The sequence below is a fragment of the Oxyura jamaicensis genome, chromosome 8 (genome assembly GCF_011077185.1).
Source record: "Oxyura jamaicensis isolate SHBP4307 breed ruddy duck chromosome 8, BPBGC_Ojam_1.0, whole genome shotgun sequence".
Taxonomy (NCBI): domain Eukaryota; kingdom Metazoa; phylum Chordata; class Aves; order Anseriformes; family Anatidae; genus Oxyura; species Oxyura jamaicensis.
The window spans coordinates 15,779,240-15,799,980 of record NC_048900.1 but is presented as its reverse complement, the minus strand read 5'-3'; the positions used below and the strand labels follow the sequence as shown (position 1 = coordinate 15,799,980).

Sequence of the window (20,741 nt, the reverse complement as noted above, 5' to 3'; positions counted from 1 at the left end):
CTACTGCTCCACAGGCGGCTCACAGACACACACAGCAACCCTGTGGGCATCTTTCTAGCTCGTATTCGCCCCAGAGCATTGCTGTCCGGTTCCTGCTGTGCTTTATTCAGCTGTGAAGCAGAGGCTGCACTCCAGGCATTCCCTAGAGGAGCTGGAGCTCCATTCCACCTGCCCACATCACGCCGTGGGGAGGGAGCCATGGCCATCCTCGCTTGGCTCCTGCAGGATGGTCAGGGCCGAGTAATTACACACCCCGAGCTACAGATATAGAGGCAGCTCCGAGAGAGCGCTGCGCCTAACTGCTCGTTTGGGTGCCTGATGTCAGGATTCAGACCGCAGCAGCTTCCTCAGGAAGGTCTGTGAGGCAGCTGCGACGTCTCCCGATTTGTAATGGTCTGCCCTGGCACTGAGGCACTGGGGACATTGTCCACGTTGTAGCACAGCTGGGTATTCCCATTGTCTTTCTTTTTCTTTTTCCTTCCTTGATTTTTTTTTTTTTTTTTTAGGGGTGGGGTGGCAGTGACACAAACATTCCTTAGCACTGGGGACCCACATCATGGTTTTGTTTGTTTGTTTGTTTTTGTTTTTGTTTTTAAGAATAGCCATCTCTGACCTTAATGCTAGGGCAGCTTCCTCAGCAAGCTGCAATTACACAGCCCTGGCACCTGTGGCTGGCAACCAGTGCCTTAAACCTAACCAGCTGCCCAGCACCAGGCTGGGACTGGAAGGTGTCCCTCCCATGGGGACGGGCTGGGGGCATCCCACAGGGGCTGCTGGGGGGGACGCCAGGCACAGCCCGAGCGACAAGGGCCAGCACGCAGAGCCTGCGACCCTATCAAGCTGCTCAAGGTTACAGCTCCTGTGCTCAACCCAGCAGCTCCGCGCAAAACAGCGAGTGTTTCAGCTGGGAGAAATGCTGCTCTTTTCACTCAGGTTTGCAGCTGGCCAAAATGGAAAAAATAGGTACCCACAGGCTGATGGCTAATGGCATATGGGTGTGCTGCCCAGGACAGCCACACAAAACTGGCAGCATGAGGGAGAATGACTCTTTACACCGTTTGGCTGAAAAGCAGCCCTACATCAGCAGTTCTTACAGTAGCTCTGCACTGTGCTGTTATTGTGGATTGTTCTTTTTATCTTGCTGATTGTAAAAGCAAGAGCAAAGTTTTTCTTGATGTTTTTTTTCTTTCCTTTTTTTTTTCCTTGGAAGAAAAAAATGGACCAGTGCTCTGCAGGCACTGTGGAGATAAGCACATGTCCTTGGCCACAAAATGAAATCATGTGTTTTGTTTCAGGTCCTGTTTCCTGCGGTGCTTGCCTGGCTCAGCTGCTGAGTCTGGGTGCTGAGCCCTGGTGCCACGTGCTGAGCTTGCCAAGAGGAGAGGGCTGGGCACGGAGAGGTTTCTTTTCTGGTCAGCTCTTCCAGACTGAGGCAGGACCTGGAAACTGCCACAGGGTGAGGATTGCAGCTCCTGGAAGACAGCTGGCTGCCAGACAGGGTGCAAAGCCACCAGTGCTGCCCCAAAGGGCATAACTGCACTGTGAATGCAGTCCAGGAGACGTTCAGCCCCATATTGCCATGTTGGCCCTTCCCCTCACCCCATGCACTGGATTTGCTGGGGGTGCAGCACAGGGTGCCCAGGAACCCCTCGGACAGTCAGCAGGGAAGCAAGGATCACCAGGGATGACCTGGCTCAGGGACCAGGCTGCTGTGGGAAGAAGTAAAACAGGGTTGGTGACAGGAGCAAGAGCAAGTTTTTGTTATCTCCGTGAGACGGTCCATTTACAAGTTTGATTTGCTTTATACATGTCAGTTGTGTTTGTTTGTTTGTTTCTTTTACCTTTGCCCTGTTGTTCTTGGGCCTTGCCTCTGGGAACAACTTTGTTTGCATCTGCTGAGATGTCCAGCTGGAGCAAGCACAGAAAATTCCTGAACTCCTATAATGAAATTTTCCAGTATGCTAAAAAATTAATTTACTCCTTCTTGCAGAAAGTGACCAAGCAAAAATGTACTCTTCTGCAAGAGGGAAGGAAAGGCTATTAGGAATCACCTTGAAATCCCAGGGAATCAGGTCTAGTGTGGGGTGGTTATTTTCAGGTTCACTGCTGCAAATCTTTAGTAGACAAAGCCTAGGGAAAAGCATAGGACAGCTAGCTCTGTGCAGTTATTTACATCTGTAAGAAGGGTCAAATGCCATTAACTTGATTAAAGAACAGAGGCTAGACCTGTTTTACAGTGACTGGGGGCTATCCAGAGAGAGAGTTGGGCTCTAAGCATCACTAAGAGGATTCAGAAAACACAGCAGGAACAGGAAAGAGATGTACAGGAGTCATTAAAGAATAGAAATAATAATAATAACAGGCTCTTTGGAATGTAACTTGAAAAACAAGTAAGTAGAATAAAAAAGGAAACAGAAATGCAAATATTTCCAGGTTTCCAGTTCTTTAAAAGTGATGATGGTTCAGGTAGGTGATGAGCTGCTACTTTCTCTGAGAAGCAGGCAAAATATTAAAAAGGAGAACCTATGTACATATGTATGCACTTTGAAAGCCTGCTGCTGAATTATAGATGCCTTTGATTCATAAAATACAGAGCCTGTCAGTGGTTTCTCTCGAAGTTTGAACATGCAATTTCACTTGTTCACAGCACAGACTGTATGTGCTATCACATTAAAACCAGAGAGAAGTAAGAAAGACACCAAAATATCCTGTAGGTTTAAAAAAAATGCTGACAGACTGAGTAATTATTAATGGGAATCTCAGCATGCATAGGGGTGTGGAGCAGGCTTCTCTAGGAATCAGCTCTTACCATGCAGCCGTCAACAGATGAACTGCAAGAAATAAGGTTCTTTCTTCTTTTATAAATGCAGGGAGATTTAAGAATGTGAACGCTCATCCATAATACACAGCAGCTGTCCCGGTGGAGTTTGCGCACACTGGAGTACAGATGCTGGGATGGGATGCTCTGCTGTAGAAGAAACACCTTGCAAGGCTCTCCCGTGGTCTGTAATGAGAGGACTGGAAATGTTTGAAGGTGTCATGGGGTGAGGAGCAGTGACCCCAAGGAATGGTGTGTCAGGGAGCAGCAGAACACCCAGCAGCCATCGCCCAAACCTGCAGGAAGGATGCACCAGGAGGGGCTGTCACAGCCATGTGAGCTCCTGTGTCATGGGTGCTCCCACGGCTCTGCAAAGCCGCCACGTAGGGCTGCAGCGATAGCCATCCTGGCCTGGCCCATCCCCAGGGAGGTGCCCAGAGCTGGGGCTGCCCCACATCCCCTGGCTTCCCTGTTCCTGGCATGGCCGGGGAAATAGGGGGGGCTTCCTGGCATGCCCCCCCCCAAGGCAGCTCCTGTCCCCATTGAGCTGAAGGGCCGAGGAACCATGGGCACGGCTGCCCCACAGACTGCGGGCAGCAAGGAACAACTGCTGGCAGGAACTGTGCAGTGAACCTCAGGTCGTGATTGTTGTCTGTCACTCAGGGAGGAAAACCATGACCGCAGCTGGAGACAGGGTGTACAGGACAGGAGGGTGGTACCGCATCTGCCGGCGCAGCCTGAGGAGCACAGAGGTCTGCCCAGGAAGGAAGAGCCATGAGCAGCTCTGGGGAGGTGGAGGAGGAAGCGGCTCTGACGGAAACAGTGACCTGGATTCTCAGATCACTGAATTGCAGGAAGACTTGGAGTCTGAGTGAGCAGCCTGCAAATAAAGTGGAAACCCAGATTAGAGCCTGATAGGAAGCTGGAAGTCCTTTACCCAGCAGCAAAGCCTTCTGCAAGGATGGCACTGCCTGAGAAAACTTGCCTTAGGTCAAGCTGAGGCTTTCCAATGCATTTGGAAAGGAATCTGGTTGAGCCAGCAAAAAGTCTGTCAGCTGGACAATGCACAGAAACAGATCCAGGAGGCAAACCTCAGCATGTGGGCAGGGCAGGTAGAGATAGCTATACTGCCCTGGAAAGACCGGGGAGATACAAACGTCCCCTAACTCCGCAGACACTCCTATGCTACTTGGGCTGTGCAGTAAGTGCAAACTGCGCCATTCAGTAACTGTACGTCATTATTATATGTAATCGTATCCTATGGGCATCTCTTATTGACTCCCATTGACTACTGCTAAAAAGAAAGTAGAGTGAGGTGAAGTCATTAACAGAGGGAGATATATGAATATATAGCAGCAACAAGTGGAAGAATGAGTGGAGCTCTAACAACACAGAACACAGCTTTAGCAGCGCAGAACATTTTCTCCTCTGGCTGCCTCCATTACCAGTAAGGGAAATGGAAAAACGTTGCCTTTTTCCAGAACATGAGCACAAATTCTTGAAGTATCAATGACAGGTGCTGGGGTGCAATGTCACAGTGGCAAGGTCATGGTGACAAGGTCATGGTAAGGCCTTGCCTGCCAAGCTGAACGGGGGCTCACTGCTGCACTGCAGCTGGCCCTGAGCAACTGCAGGGGCTCGCCCTACGCTGGGGCTTCCCCTGCACTGAAGCCAGAGGCCCCAAACCCTGCCCATGCCCCAGGCCACCGCAGGAGCTGCAGGGAAAGCACAGGGACGCAGGGCACAGGGGAACCGGCTGCTGGGGCAGCCACCAGCAAGCACCAGCCCAGCTGGCTCTGCACATGCCTGCGCTGGGGAAATGCTTTTCTCTTCATGTGCCAGGGACAACTCATGTCCCTCAACCCAGCAAATGTGTGTGGTGTTTGGGCTGGGTTGTGAACCTCAGTCCTGAGTTTTGGTGGGAGACTGCCTGAGAATTCAGCCTAGTTGTTGAAGGGTCAAGTGCCTGCGTAAATACCTTCCCACACACGCTGAGTGGATCGCTGTGCAGCCTCACCAGGATAATTTGTGTGGAGCCCTGTCTCAGAGAACTGAGAGAACAGTTGTAGCTTGAGCAGAGTTTACTTTCCAAGTCTAATCACCTTTAAAGTATCTTCACAGTAAGAGACAAAGTAAATATTCCTCCTCTGCAATTTTTACTTACTGCAGTACAGCAAAGGCCTCATGAAGCACGGAATGCTTTCCCTGGGCTTGAATAAGGCATTCATTTTACCACGGTTTGTGGAAGATGCCAGTCTAGAGCTGCAATCATGCGATTCATTTCAACAAATACCACAGAGGCCACTATATGGGAGAACAACGAAGAGAACACCGGTAAGTTATTTCTAACCAGGGCTCCCACCCTGCGCGGCAGGTCCTGAGCCCTCCTGAGCCAGGCTGCTCCCTCTGCCCGTGGCCAGCCCCAGATCCTGAATTACCATGGTGCTGTGGTGGGGTTATTTGAAAACTTGGTTTTCCGCTTCCTTCACGGGACTGTTAAAACCAGCAGGCAAGGAGAACAAGCCCAAGAATGCTGAACCTGGCACGCTCAAAACTAAAGGAGCAAAGCAGTGAAACAGTGCTCTTGCAGCCTGGGGACAGCTGTGGAGGTGATGGAAGGAGAGCGGGGAGGTGTGGGGCCAGGGCTCGGGAAGGACTGAGGGCCCTGGAGCAGGGGGGTGGGCTCGCTGCCCCTCAGGGCTGCAGGGGTGGGCTCGCTCCTTCCCCACCTCCTGCAAGGGAAGGTGGGATCCTGGGCAGGGACGTAAAGAGGCGAAGAGCATGTTAGCAGGCATCTTCCAAAGGCAGACTTCATTTGCTTTGAAGAATTGTTCTCCCTTTTCTGTTAAGGCATATGGCTAACAGGGAAATTGGCTGCATTGTGTCCGGAATCCATGTGGATGTTCCCAATTGCAACTAAGTATTCAAAGTAGGGTATAGCTCCCTGTAATGTGGTCTGATAGGGCATCTCCAATTTGCCACTGTAGATGAGTTTCTTTGATTGCTCTGTGACTAGTGCAATTGGAAACATATTCCAAACACAATGACGGGAAGAAAGGGAGGCCTGAATCTCCCTTCAGTGCTCCCCATGTGATTATCTGTACTCATGCAGCTTTCTGTGGTTCTTTTGCATACGGTTACTCAAAGAGTGGAGTAAGTCTCCGTGCTTTTTTTGACATATAAGGAGCCATTCTTTCAAACCATTCAATTTTTATTTATTTATTTATTTATTGGATTTTGCTGTACTTTAGTCTCTGCTAGCTGAGTTGAATGGAAAGACCGTCTGCTCTCACTCCTCCTGTTCTCACCAAGCCCAAAAAGAGGAGGTGAGGCTCAGGCCACCCACTGTGTTAAGGCAAATGAAATGGGGGAGGAGAACACCCTCCCTAACTTCTGTCTCCCACGGCCCCAGCAGCAGCACCCTGCCTTGTCCTTCCCCTCCCCAGGCCCAGCAGCCCAGCCCATCAGTCTGAGGTGCTGCTCTGCTCTCCCAGACCTAGGAACTGCACATGGGAAGAGCAAACACAAAAAGAGTGCAACACGGCTGAATTAAAGGGATCTTCAGCTTCCCCCACACCACTTTCTCAAGTTGGGTCTTCATCCCAGACCATTACATGCTTAACCAGGCATAGCACAGATTGTCTCTTCCTTCCTGTTCATGCAGGCCTGGGCAAAGAGGCTGCACGTTGTTCAGAAGAATAAACAGCAACCAGCATCATGGTCAGCTCATTTCTACCGTCATCACTGATCTTGATCTGTCAACTGCTTTTGCTACTTCTTATTTCTTGGCAAAGACAGTCAAGCCAAAGGTCCTTTGGGAGATGCAAAGACAATAGAAGGAAGCATTTGCCTGATGTCTGATGTTACCGCAAAGAGCTGGCCAGCGGACATGAAAATATTGAACTTATGATGGAAAATTTCATGGGAAAATTGCAGGGATAAGACCTGCATTTCTAAGGACCTATCTGCTTCCTGATGCATGCTCCAGTTCTGACTGGAATCGGCCTTCCTTGGCAAAGCTAAGGAAGCTGCATGGCTTTGGGCTCAGGTAGGGCAGGGTATTAGTTGCAGCAGCTCCCCAAGTCGATCTCTGTTTTGTACTCCAATGTGTCATTCAGATTTCTGAAAAGACATTCTGATGTGGAGTGCAATTTAAACCCAAGGCACCGTCTATCAAATCCTTCCTGGGGCTCTTCCTTCAGCGCACTTTGGCTCTTGCTCCAGAAACACCCTTGTTCAGACACAAGTGGTGACTGCTCCGTGCATCTGCTGCTTGTTAGTGTGTTAGATCCCTTTGTATTGAAAGAGATCCTGTGAAAAGAAACGAAATGAAACCCATTTATAAAAGAACTGAAAAATGTGGATTCTCTGGGGCTAGGAACAAGGTTGTGGGACTGTCTTACACTCTGAGGGATTCATTTCTGTTTCGGTAAACAAGCTCTAAGTGGGAAATGTGCCTGGTGGAGCCAGCTCCTCCTGCAACAAGTAATGCTCTGAGACTCAGTATGTGTGAAGGTCACACCTCTGCGAAATACAGTTAGGGACCATCGTCAGTACAGGAAACCTACCAAATGTTGCGTGCCCAGCCAGTGTGAACTGGAAATCCAAACTCTTTTCAGTGGATTTACTGTAGATTTAGTAAGGTTTTGTTGGTATTTTATTTATATTCAGTTTCATTGATTTGACTTCAAGCAAAGGAGTTTGCAATGGAAGCGAATGCAGATCAGGACTATGTATCTGGGTACCAGCAGAGCTCACTTCACAGCAACACCAAGCATAGGGTTATGATATTGTGAGGTGTGGGTACCCGTCTCTCATTTTCTATTGCACTAACTTTATTTTTTTATTATTTTTTATCATTTATTTATTTATTGTAGATGAGCACATACAGGAAAGGTCTGAATAGCTGTTTTTGAAGAGGAAGGAAGAAAAGCTTGTTGGAAGCACAAGGACGAAGGTGGCAACACACTAGAAGGGTGTGCAACAAGAATTTAAAAATGGGTTCAACAACAGATATTCAGACATGAAGAAATTCAGCAGTAAGCGCAGGTAAGACAAACTGTTCTGTATAGGGAAAATCTATGGGAAAATGGGATTTGAGAGTAACAGCACAGAAAGAGACTATTTATTTATTTATTTATTTATTTCCCAGAGATTTGGAAATAAATGAAAGACATTTGGTATAACAAACAAACAAAAAAAATAATAAAAAATAAAAAGGAATTTAGAGCTTTTGGTCCCTTCCAGGCCAGCACCACCACAAAATGGCATTTGGAAACTGGGCAGATACCAAAAGTTCTCAAATACTAGGAATTGGGAAAGAGATGGTCATAAACCTAATTTCAAATGTATTCAGGATGCTGTTCAGTGGGCAGTGAGAATACAGAGCTGGAAATCTGGAGCCCAAATACATGGGTAACAGGGCAGCACAGTGTACAAAAAGCACCTAAAAGAACACTGCGAGCAGGCTTAAAAAAGTCTTAGTAATTGACCTATCATTGGGTCCAAAAGTGTCGTTACAAAATAATGAAGTGCTATCTCACTTCTGCTGACTTGAGAACACACATGCAAACTTCTCCAGGCTGTGTTAACAAGCATGTGTAGACCTGGGACTACAGCAGCACATAACACAGCCAAGCTAGCAGTCAAATGGGGGCCAGAGGAATGGCAGGAAGACTCCTGGGCACAATAAGCTATGAGACTTTCTTATTGTAAAAAGATGAACAAAGTTGGGAAGCACAGGAAAACTACTAGTGTTTTGCTGAGTTCTCAGATCTAAGCCTGCTAAATTAATGTTTTAAGTAAAATAACAAGATTTTATAATATGTTTCTAACTAGTCATTTGACAGCTTTCTGCAGATGGTCTGAAGAATGTATGAAAATATAATACAAGCGGAAAATTCCTTGTCTAATTTTACAGCATCCTTAAGTGCTCTCTCTCACGTGCACACGTGCACACATTCTGTCCTGCAGAAACAGTCTAAAAGTAATGATCCCATGGCCACTGGTGGTGTGAGGTTGTGATGTTTCCCAGTAAGGAAACAGTGTGGAAATGCAAGGGATGTGCAGGGAAAAGCAAGGGGACCAGTGAAGGCTGTGTTAGCACCACTCAGTTTATTTGGGAGAGGTTAGAGGCTGGCTGAGATGCAAAATGCACAGACACCCATGAGGAGCAGGGGCCAGCAGAGCTGTAGGTGCTAGCTGGAGCCCTCGAGGCAGACAGGACGATGGACCCAGGACAATGTCTGGGTCCTTTACAAGGGAGGAAGGAGAGGGCAGAGACTCTCGGGTGGAAAGGGCACAGATGGTGGGAGGGAAGGACGAAGAGCGTGCCTGGGGTGGCAAGGGGGGAACTGGGGGACCCAGTCCAAGGGGCTTTGTGCAGGGCGAGAAGTTGGCAGAGCGGATAAACTGTTCAGAGAGGCAGGAGGGAACGTGACCCAGGGAACCGTAACGTGCCTTCCTCGGGGAGCTTGGCAGCAGGGTCCGCTCCGAGGCAGCAGGCCGGGACCGCGCCCGCCTTCCACGGGCTTTGGGCAGGGGCGCTGCTCTGCCCTCCCGGCCGCCTTCTCGCCGGCGCTTTCCCTCCGCCTCGATTCCCGTCTCCCGTTGTCGCCCAGCGCCCTGCCGGGGCCGCGGGCCGCTCTGCAGCCGCCTGGCAGCCCGTCCGGCACCAGGGGGAGCTCGGCCAGAGCCGCTGCAGGCCACGGCGCTCCTGCAGGCCGCGCTGCTGCGCCGGGCCGCGGCGGGGCAGCACCCGGGGAGACCTGCGGCGGAAGAAATTTAGGGATAGCTGAAAAAATGGACGTGGAAAGGGCAGGGAAAAGAAGGGCCCGGGCAGTCTGTCTCCTGAGGTTTAAGACCGTCAGGGTGGCTGGTGCGAAGGGGCCGTGAGGAGGGGAGGGGTCCTGGTCACTCGGGGTGGTTTCTATGGGTGCAGGTGTCGGAAAGGCCAGGCTGCGCTGCCTTCCCGTTCTTTTTTCTTCCTCAAGGAGAATGCTGTGTGTGTTGCACTGTTCTCAAGTCAAATTAATCTCAGAAAGTTCCAGTGACATTTTGGGAAACTAAGGCCATGAATTCACACCAAAATCAAAGCCGTGCAGTGCCTGTGCCCTGTGGCTGTGTAAATGCACCCACGGTAGAAGACAATGAGCCCTTCTGCCACATGTGGGATGGCAGCAATACCAGTCAGCCCCATCACAGCTCCTGCACGGCCAGCGCGTGGAGATGACTCCCTAGCCACAGAGATCTGAGCAGGAAAATAAATACTTCAGTCTTTACATCGCCTGTTCCCCGTGGTCCTGGGCACAGCACAAGAGCCCTCATGATTCATTCCACAGTCTCTGGGCAACCCAAGGGAAAACCGCCTGCTAATTTCAGTTCCTGCTGTCAGAAAGCATAATTACTATGACAAAGCAAAATGTTGTTTTGCATTAAGGCACGATCAGACCTACCTTCTCCCGTTACCTTTTTCCATTTGGCGATAAAATAAACTGGAGGTGTTTGCATCCGGGGGAGGTATATGTTTAGTTGTTTTCTGGTAGCTACACAGTGTTGGCAGTGAATCCAATGCCATGCAGTACATAACAACATGGTCAGTGCTTTCTCCAATTAACTTATGTTCTGAAGGTAAACGTGGAGAAGATTTGGTGAGACAGTAACCTACTTCTCTGTCACAGCATGTATGTGCAGTACTCCTCTCTTGGATGTATGTTTTTGAAGCAGATGAAGCAGGTTTTAAATGAGCGTGCTAGCTGGCTTGGCAGCTGTGGATTGAAATCACATGAATACCTGGGATGTGTAAGGTGCATCGTGTTGGAGAAGAGTGAATAGTGTGATGCTGAACTGACAGTGGCTATCTACTTGGAGAAGCTTTAGGGACTTCAAGTACTTTGGTTTCATTGTATTTGAAAAAGTATTGGGAAGAAGATTTCAAAGCTGTAATTATATCTGTTGTTGCTCCGTTTTCCCTTGGGTAGAGTCTCTAGAATGGAGCAATTGATTTTGTTTGATCTATAATATGTACAAGTAGCTGGCAGGAGGTGCTGCAGTGAAAGCAAAAAGATTAATCTAGCCATTTCAGGCAAAATCAACTTCTCTTAGTGCTGTGCTGGCAAGCCTGCCTTTTGCAGGCTCCTGAGCACACACAAAACAGCCTTGTTTCAATTGTTGAGGTGGGAAAAGAGCCCCAAGACCCTTGAGGTCCCTGATGAAGGACCCCTGCTTTTAAATATGCTTTCTCTCCCCTCCATCTACAGAATGACTGAAAGTTTCTTTGCCCCAGGGGAACATAAAAAGACAGAAGATGCAGCATGTAAGAAATAATATACTATTCCCATCCCCCTTTTTTCTCCTGTTTTTGCCTGGTCTTTCTCAGCATTTTTTTTTTTTTTTTAATGGTCCAGCTGGGTGATTCCTTAATCTCCAGCCACCTGAATGACTGAAGTCAGTCATTTGCAGGCTCTGAGCACTTTGGCCCCACATATGTTCTTTCTTTTTCTTCATGCTGTTCAGAAAGCTCTTCCCAGCTGTGCACCTCATTATGCCCTTTTGGCTAGGCTATTTTAGGAAAAGTTCTTGTAAAGAAATAACAAAATCAACAAGCTCTAACTATTGTAACTGCGGAGCTGGGGAAGTAAAGGCTAAGTGCTAGCACAGGTATAGCTAAGCACTCTGAAGACAACTGGCTTGCCGTTTCTTTAAAGACCACCATTTTCCTACATCCAGGTAGGGCACTTAGGTTTTGTGTTGTGTCATTTGTACGCAGTGCCACAGCCATTTTACAGAGAAAGCCAATTGCAATCTGAAGAGGGAAGAAAGGTTTTCAGCCATGATTTGAAGAAAGAAATAACAGACTGAAATATCGGGGGGCGGGGGGGGCAGGGGAATAGCTCCAGCAGGCAGGGCTAGACAAACTATGCCAGCTGAAAGGTTTCTTTGGTCTTACGCTGCTAACTCTGCCTATCATGGGTTTTTAATTTTTATTTCCTATTCAGTCTCCATGGCTAGTATCTAGTATTTGTGGAAACTAGGGTGAGCGTGAGCAGTAGAGGTCATAGAAAGGGTTAAGTGCAAATTTAAGAAAATAGGAAGAGCTAAGTAGATTCAGCCTAATCCATAAAATAAACAGCCTAATCCAGGCCCGTTGGTCACAGACTAACCCCCTCCAGCCCTCTGGCGCCAAAGAACTCTGAAAGTTCTTGTCACCTCAGTGGAGGTACCTGGAGGTACCTGGTGGCTGCTGACTCAGGAAGCGAGAAGAGCATGAGGATGCCACACTAACAGGATTATGGTTGACTCTGACGTGGACTCTGTCATGGGTTGACCAAGCAGTGCGCAACATTATTCTTTCTTCTGCCAAGTCAAAGCCCTGCTCATGCAAGCAACAGGGTTGAAGGGCAGGTGATGGTGTTTACCTGCGGCAGAGCTTCCTGCTTTTCTGCCATGCCTCCTTTCAACTGAGATGACTCTGTATGCCTTGTGGATTTATAGTCCTTTATTGATAAGCACCAGAATGAGCGAAACAGGCCATCTGGTGGTGCGTCCACTGGATGAAAAGTGAAAACACACACAGATTTTCTGCACAATCCAGAGCAGCAAGCGTAAGTTGTTCCATTTTTCCTGCCTTCACTTGAAAAACTTTTCTGGACTGCAGTATGATGACATATGCTGCTTATCATGCATGCACTCACAGCTGCTCCTCTTTTTTTCAAAATATGAAGGCTGTGGTACTTGGTAAGAATGAGGCCTCATACCCCAGATCTTCATTCCATTTCAGGTAGCTGTATTGCACGCTGAGCGAATGACTTCTTACTATCTCAAATGAAACAGAAGAATTGGTGAGCACATTGTGGCATTCTGGAAGTATTTAGAAGGGGAAGAAAATGCATTTTATCTACAACAATCATTCTCATGTTGCAGAATAGAAACTCCTCCTCTTTTCAGCACAAACAGCAGGTAAGGAGATCATCATTTACCCACCAGGAAGTTCTGAAGCAAGGAACAACTCACGCTGGGCACAACACGCCTTGCAAGGCCTTTAAAGGTGGCTGGGCTTTTAACGGAGCTGTATCCTTGCTCGCTGACTGTGTGGCGGGTGTTTGAAGACAAGTACAACAGTGAAGTGTCTTCAGAAAGAGTGATAACGTGGGTCTGGATAATTCTATACGATGGGGTTATAAAGTAGCAATTTTTATTTATTTTTTAAATACAAACCTACCTACTGTGATAGGAACAAAGTTTTGCAGCACTTTTTATAGTGGAAAAATGTTTCTCTGGTTCACTTAGATATCCTTGGGACTGCCAGTAAAACTGTAGCTGAAGAGGTGACTGACTTATGCCAGCCTTTCTGAAGCTCTGATGCTGCCCGGGTGGCAGGGCACACTGTGCTGCAGAGGCCTGATGCTCCTGGGCTGGCTCTCCACGCAGCAGCCTCTCCACAGCCAGCTGCAGGCACGGGCAAAGCGAGCCCTTGCCAACGTCGTTGGACTGCAGGGCAATAAAACAGCTGCTAGAGCATTGCCTAATTTTGCCTGGAAAGTAAGACGCACCGCAGCCACTGTGGGAGGGCCTGGGGCATGGTGGTGGCACGATCGGCTGGGCGGGTGGCAGGTGGCACACTGGGGCTGGTGAGCGTGATGGGTATCTGCAGCCCCACTGGCTTTCTGCCTGCCTGGCCTGGCTGAACTGTTTAGCACCTACAAACCTTTTTTCCTGGGAAATAGTGGCCTGCGTCCAATTCAAGTGACTCATATGCTTCCTCTGCCTTGTTTAAGCAGGACTCTTCCCCTTCAAGCTTTGTATGTTCCATGAGGGCAAATTACTGTGCTTCTGGAGAGGGGAAATCCAGTTCCCTGCCCTCTCTTCTATGCTACCGTCTGCATCTCTTCACAAATAACTACCTCATCCACCTCTTTAAAGTCATAATATTCCCCTTCCTTTTAAATCTGTCTTGGTAGAAAAATCAGCCAGCCTGTGCAAAGCCAGGACTGAAATATTGCCCAGTGTGGAGTTTCCTCATTGCTTTCCGAGGACCTGTTGGCACTCCCCACTTTTGGCACTGTCTCTGCCTTATGCTCACCTTCTGCTGGTGCCCCCCCAGCGCGTGCCCGCCTCGGACCAAGCGTGGACAGCTGCTGGGCAGTGCCGCAGGGGCATAGCAGAGGTGTGCTGCATGGCTGTTCTGAAAGCAGCTCCCGCATCCGAATTCAGACCTCTGAGCCACAGATCAAAACAGCAGTAGGAGTGTTTTTCAGTTGTGAAGGGCCAACACCAGACCTGTGCAAGTGGAAAGATGCCATTTTCCCTCCATTGTCTGTGTCTTTCTGGCCTCGGTTGTGATATGGACTAACTTGCAGCTGGCTAACTTGTTCTTCTGCTGAAACAACCCTATAGACTGCAGCAGGAACACAGACTAGCTGGGGCATCGATTCCCCCAAAGAGGCTGTTATCCCCTCCTCTTTCCTGGACCCCACATAAGCAGGTACCTGAAGGGCAGGGCCACAACCAGCAATGCAGAGAGCTGCCCAGGAGCACCCTGACCTGGGCCCAGAGGAGACCAAGCCTGAGACAGGGGGAAAAGACTCTCCGCTTGAAAAGAAGGAGCATGGAGGGTTTTAAATTATCAAAAGAACGAGTTACCTTTACATATGTATCACAACAAGGGGTAAAAATAATAAAAAAAATAAACAACCCAGCATATGTTCTGTAGGAGGTAAGACTTTCACACTTGTGTTTGCCCCTGTCAGAAATGGCCTCTAATTGGATCTGGATCTGCCCAGCCTCCGGGTGTCTTCTGCCTCCTGTCCTCGGAGTTATGCGTTTGTTTTGCTGTTGCGTGTCCGCTCGGCGAGGTGTCTGTGATTGCCAAGTGAATGTGGATTCAGCTGGCTCTGACCAAGTCTGGCATTTGAAAAAATCCTTTTTCTTCTGCTTGAATTTCCCTGCCAGCTGCCTGCGAGTCAGGACTTCCCAGCCAGCAGCTCTTGCTATTACTGTTTTCACTTGCCTTGATGTTTACCAGATTGTAGTGCTTTTATCTCTATTAATCCTACCTCGGCGTGGAGCCCTGCTACTGCAGACCCTATGTGGCCTGGGCACTGGGTCAGAGGAAAAAATAAATAGGTAGATAGGTAGATAACAAGTTCACCCTACTGAGGAAACAGCGAGGTCTAAAATGCTGGCCAAAAATAATGCAAGTGTTGATCATCTCAGAGAAGAAAATAACTAAAAGCCCAGATGAAGGTATTGAAAATCAAAGCTTAAAATAAATGACAACTCATTAGACTAAATCTGAACTCTGCTAAAACTCTCTGCCAGATGAAAAGGCTGGTATGAAAATAGTGCTGAGCAGCTGAGAGCAGGACAAGCTGCCCTGATTTTCTGGTCTCGGAAACTAAGTGCTGCTAAGAAGTGCTTTCATTTGTGATCTTCGATATATCTTGCCGTCAGATAGAGGAGAAGGTCTGATTAAAAATGCAGCTGAAAACGCAAATGGGAGATTCTCAGTCTTTAAAGGAACAGAAAGGTATTCTGAGCAAGCACCTAACGATCATTTCCCTTCCCCTCCAGTTCCTAGAAGTCATGGGGGATGAAGGAAAATTTGATATAAGCCATTTTTTGTTGTTGTTTTAAATTCTATTTTCAATCAAGTGCAACAATTTCCACAGGAATAGGTCACATCCAGCTCTAGTTAAAATATCTATCTACAGACAGTTCTGGTCAGTTGTCGGCACCCAGTGAAGAGTTCAGGATAGGGGTGCCCTTGCGGAGTAAGGAGGGTAAGAAGGGCTCTAAGGTTTTGGGGCCGGCTCCCCCCTCAGGCTGGCGTTCCGTGTGTGGCGGTGCCGCGCGTGGCACATCCCGCCACCCAAACGGCGGCCGGCTGGATCCCAGAGAAGCACATATTTAATTTTATTTTCACAGAGCGTGTCGGGAATGAAATCAGGGGCTCTGCAGCCGCCACGGGAGGATGAAAAGCACTTTATCGCCCGCTCGGCCGGGCCCGGCTCCCCGCCGGCACCTGAGGGCAGGGGCCGGGCGGCGCGGGCGGGGCCGGCCCTCACATGCGCGGCGCCGCGGGGGCCATTGGCCGCTGCCGGTCGGCGGGCGGCGCTCCGGGACGCGGGACCGGCCCCCGCCGGCTGCCGGTGCCGTCCGTGCCGCCGAGCCATGCGGGTGCGCGCCGCATGCGGAGAGCGCGCTGCAGGGCGCCGCTAGGAGCCGAGCTCCGCCCGGCCCGGCCCGGCCCGGCTCGGCCCGGCTGCCCCCCTCGCCGTATGGCAGCGCCGCGGGAGTGAGCGACCGCGGAGAAGGAAGGTGCGTGTGGCCCCTCGGCGTGCCCCGGCTCCGGGGGGGGGGGGGGCAGCGGCACGGACGGCCCCTCGCCGCCCCTCTCGCTGCGCTTCCCGGCTCCCCTCCTTCCCTCGGTCCTGCGGGCAGCCCACCCGAGGCGCTGCCGTGTCTCGGGGCCGCAGCCGCCCCCCCGGCGCTTGCCCGTCTCCCCCTTCCCTTCCCGGGGAGCCGGCCCCCGGTGCGCAGGGGCCGCGCGGCAGGTTGCTCGGGCTGGAAAATGGAGGACGGCGGCGGTGAGCAGCCTGTTGTGCGGTGCAGCGAGGCTCGGCGGGACTTCCTGTAATGGTGGTGCTGACAGCCGTGTGCTGCCGGGCTCGTGCCGCCGCGGGGAGCCCCCCCAGCCGCGGCGTGCCGGCTGCTCGCCGGCGGTGTCGGCGTTAAAAAAAAAAAAAAAAAAAATAAAAAAAAGGCGGTTTTTATTTATTTATTTATTTTTCAACGCGTCTGCTAGCGGTGGTGGGAAAGGATCGTCTTTTATGCCTCTCAGACCGAAGGTGGGCAATGGCTGTGCCCCCCGCATGGGGAGGGGGGCGTTAGGATGCGAGGAAGGGGCAGCAGCGGCGCTGACATTTTGATCCCGCGGACCGGAGCTGCCGCAAAAGCACCCTCATCCCGGGCAGGGTAGGTAAGTCCCTTTCTGCCTCTCTCCTCCGCTTCCCCCGGAGAAAGCAGAGAAAAACGCCTCTCTTCACATTTCCTCGGCTTTGGAGTAAGGACCGGTAGTGTAGATGGTTGGTGTTATTTGCCCTTGATTGCTATCTTAAATTAATTCAGCCAGCCTTGCTCCGAGGCCAGGATCATGTTTGGTCTTTGTGATTTATAAATCCCCTGTAAACCTTTTGTTGTTAGTTGAAACTGATTTATGAGGTCCTGACCTAGGAATATGGTACTCTGGTTATATTTTCTGTGCCGTACACCATTTTCTCCTGTGCTTCTGAGGAAGCACTGCCTTTCTAGTAAACTCACTTGGTGCCTTGCCTGTATCTTGCCTAATGTGAAAACCACTTGTCTGTCATGTCTGCTGGCTCTGGGTTCTCGCACACAATAGCAGTATCAATTTAAATATTCCCCGTTTATTTGCAAGTGAGGTTACTGTGGTAAAGATCCAAACTTTACAAAGTCTGGATGAGGTAAGGCGGAGAAGGGAGCCGCACCAAGCAGCAATTAGCGCTGTGAGATGCAGATGTGCACAGCAGATACCCACACCAGTCCTGGCATCGCTGGGGGGACGGCAGGCAATCCGTGCGGCGTGTTCAGACCTGGGGAAGGCATTCTGGAGCAGCAGCACCAGCAGCCGAGGAAGTCTGTGAGCTGCTGTCACGGGAGGTAATTAGTAATAGGAGCAAGCCGGTGTGATAGCCCTGCAAGGAGGGTGAAAGCACTTAAATGCTTTCTGTGAAGATTAACTAGCGTGCGTTGCACTAATGCACCTGAACGTGTGAAATGCAGTTCCTGAGTTCCAGCTCTTTCTCAGCCCTGCGTTCTGTCACCTCAGAAAAGCCTCCCTCTCTCCTGTACCAGGAGGCAGGGAGTGCCGTGGAGATACCACGGCTGTACGTCCTGTGCGTGGGCATCTTTTCTGCCAGCACGCCTGGAGAGTGAGGAAAAAGCAAATGATGTTGGAGATACATTGCAATAGGTCCTGTCGGCGACAGAATGATAGGAAAATAAATGCCACGGGAGAAAATGGTACACGCGTTCCTGTGGTCAGAAGCACTTGCGACCATGTGTGCTGTGGCTTGGTGCAGCTCTGTGAGAAGTGACTGCCCTGAGGCTTCCTGCCTCAAAGCCAGTTCTCACTTCCCCAGGTCTTCCCATTCCTTCGTGCAGTGTGTGAAGGTCCCGTTCGAAGCCAGTGGGCTTAAATGGATTTTGAATCAGGTCCTGTGTTACTGGCTGAGGCTTTTTGCCCCGCATGCTGCCAGTTCCTCCCGCTGCTTGCTGACGGCTGCCCCGGGACCTCCGGAGGCAGAGTGCTGACTCGGCGCCTTGGCTTCCCGCACCTCCGATAGAGGGTTGGCGGGGGAACTGACAAATGCGTTGAAACTGGCTGATCATGAAGGGTTAATTAGTGTCCAGAGGCTTAAACCTTTTTATCAGTGGGGCTGGTGATGGCTGTTTTACTGAAGAGTAGCTTGAGTCACAAATGCTGTCATGGGGAAAGCCAGTAAGCTATTTTCTTAACCGGAGGCAGACAGAGAGGAGTTCCACGTAGTTAGTGCTGCTTTTGCCGAGCAGTGAACTTGAAAGGTTTGTTTTTTTTTTAATATTTTCAAAAGAACAATCTATCTTCCAGTGAATTCATAAAAATACTGTGGATTCCTAAATATTCATAACAGATAACGAGCAGTATTTACCTGATGTTCAAATGTTAGTATGTAAAGTAGAAAGAATAAAACAGTTTAACTTCCTGCTGTTTAAATTTCTCCTTTTTTTTTTTTGTCAGCATTGAAACTAGACTGCACTAGTTCTCCTTTTTTTTTTTTTTTGGCTGTGGAGAGATTATAATGTGGCAAAAAAAAAAAACGCTATTGATATTTTAAGAAAAATTGAAATAATTTTCCCCAGAAGCTTTGCATTTAGATAAAGAGTTGTCCGTACTTTTGCATAACTGACATTTTAAGTATTTTTTTTTTCTAACAAGCAGTGAAAAGCCTGTGGACTTCACCATGCAAAGACTTGTGCATATGACTAATTTTCTGCACGTGTATGGTCTCATGAGCATGCATGCATGCAAAAGGCTCTCTGGGGCCACAGCAGAGGTGCTTGATTCTGCAAGTATTTATTCTTGGCTGTGATGTTGAGCTGCTGTGGGCCTGTACCTTTAAGTCTTTGCCAGAAAAGAGCTGAAATACAGAGGAGGATGTTTGTGAAATATGGTTTTCTAGCAGCTTCCAGCATTATATTCCTAAAAGCCAACTGTATGTATTGTTTTAAAGCAGTTCCACACCTCTTACCTGGAGAACACTTTGAGCCACATTTTTTCCAAGTTTGACTTGCCTGTGTTGGGGTTGGGTTTGGCTCACGATCTTTTGGTCTAAGCAAATTTTGTGCAATTTTCTTTTAACCATATAACAAAGAATAGGTACTGATTGCTTGCCAAACAATTTTTCCCCTCAGAGATTCCAAACAAATTTAGGAAAGAACAAAGCCAGCATTTCTAGTGTTTGACTTGTTGAGAATCATCTTGGGGTTTGGCATGTTAAAAAGCAAAGTGTGTCACAAGTCAAGTTGGCGCTTTCTAATACCATCAGTAATACTAATTTCCACATCATTAATTTTAACTGACACCGCTTCAATCTTTCTCTCAACACAAGTTTCTTTAATTAAAAGAATTGAGGTTCTTTTCAGTTATTTCTGTATTCTTTTCATCTGTGCTCTTTCAGTCTTGGAAGAGTGGGTTGCTGGCCTCCTCCAGGAGGCAGGTAGAGAAGACAACTCAAATGCCATCGTGTAGCAGCTCCCCAGGTGGTGAGGGAAGCATCCTTGCAAGGAGGAAGCTTGTTTACTTGGACTCAGCCAGCAGAACGCTTCTTTTGCCCACACTTGAAGGAAAGCAGTGGTATGGGAAGAGAGCACGGCTGCACCAAGGACCTGTTTGTTGGCACTTCTCTAAAAGAAATACCTCCCCTTTTCTTCCTCCTTTTCATGTACAATCTAGGCTGTGAAAACCTGTTGTTTGTGTAGTCTCAGAACTGTTGCTACCTACAATTTTCCTTCTTTCCACTCGAGCCACTTTCCTCAGAAGTGGTTTGCTCTAAGGCTGAAGTAGTGATGCTCAAGATTTCAGAAACAATCATAGGGGAGGAGGAAAGGTATTTGTTGCTCAGATGTTTTTCTCTTCTGAGACCCCTTTTTTGTGATGGTAGCTCTGATGAAGAAGCAGAAAAAATAACAAGGCTGAGAGCATATGGCATCCAGCAGTGAGTGAGGATAGCAGTCACCCTTATTCCCTGTGGTCCTGCGTTTTGTGTTGTGTGATCAGCAGAGGAAATGGTCAGGTTCTTGTGACCTGTCTCGCTCCTTCGTAGTGTTAAGAACGAACACTTTCCCTATGTGGTCTCTGTTAAAAGTTGTGCATTTCAGCTGTTCTGCCTTACAGAGGTCTCCCCTGAAGGCCAGGAAGCTGCGGTGGAAGATTTCCCAGACCCAAGGGGCAGGCGTAACAGATAACGAAATGTTACTGCTACCTGTTGTTGTCAAATGTCTCTTTGAACTGATTGCGAAGCATTTAAATTTGAAAAAGCTGCACGCTTCCCAAACCAGGGTTTTAAACAGCCTTAATTATAAATTCCCCACTCTTCTCTTGCTCAGGATTTTTCTGTCTGGGTCATGTCTCCCAGTTTTTCCCTCTGTTGAGGATAAGGCTGGGGGCTGCCTAAATGCTGTGTTACATGTCTTACCTGAACTCCCATGGAGCTGGTGAGTATGAGGAGACCTGCAGCAGACTGTGTCCCCAAGCATCTGCTGGACCCCTTCCCTATTCCATTCAGTGGAGATAGATGCAGAAAGGAAAAAGCACAAATGTGGAAGCTCTTCGTAGCCTTTCCAACGAAGCAGCAGGGCAGGC

The 20,741-nt window shown here is 49.1% G+C and overlaps 1 protein-coding gene and 1 long non-coding RNA gene across 2 annotated transcripts in view; both read left to right on the top strand.

The window, feature by feature from the left end:
• Window positions 1-2,359, top strand: LOC118170892. The gene is made up of 2 exons (XR_004752914.1): window positions 1-355; window positions 1,296-2,359. It is a non-coding gene; the product is annotated as an uncharacterized LOC118170892 (long non-coding RNA).
• A 13,567-nt stretch (window positions 2,360-15,926) lies between these two features.
• Window positions 15,927-20,741, top strand: part of LRRC8D (leucine rich repeat containing 8 VRAC subunit D) — a 51,011-nt gene continuing 46,196 nt past the window's right edge. Inside the window, exon 1 of the mRNA XM_035333931.1 lies at window positions 15,927-16,135. The gene's annotated coding sequence lies outside the window, so the exon portion shown is untranslated. The remainder of the gene's footprint in view (window positions 16,136-20,741) is intronic.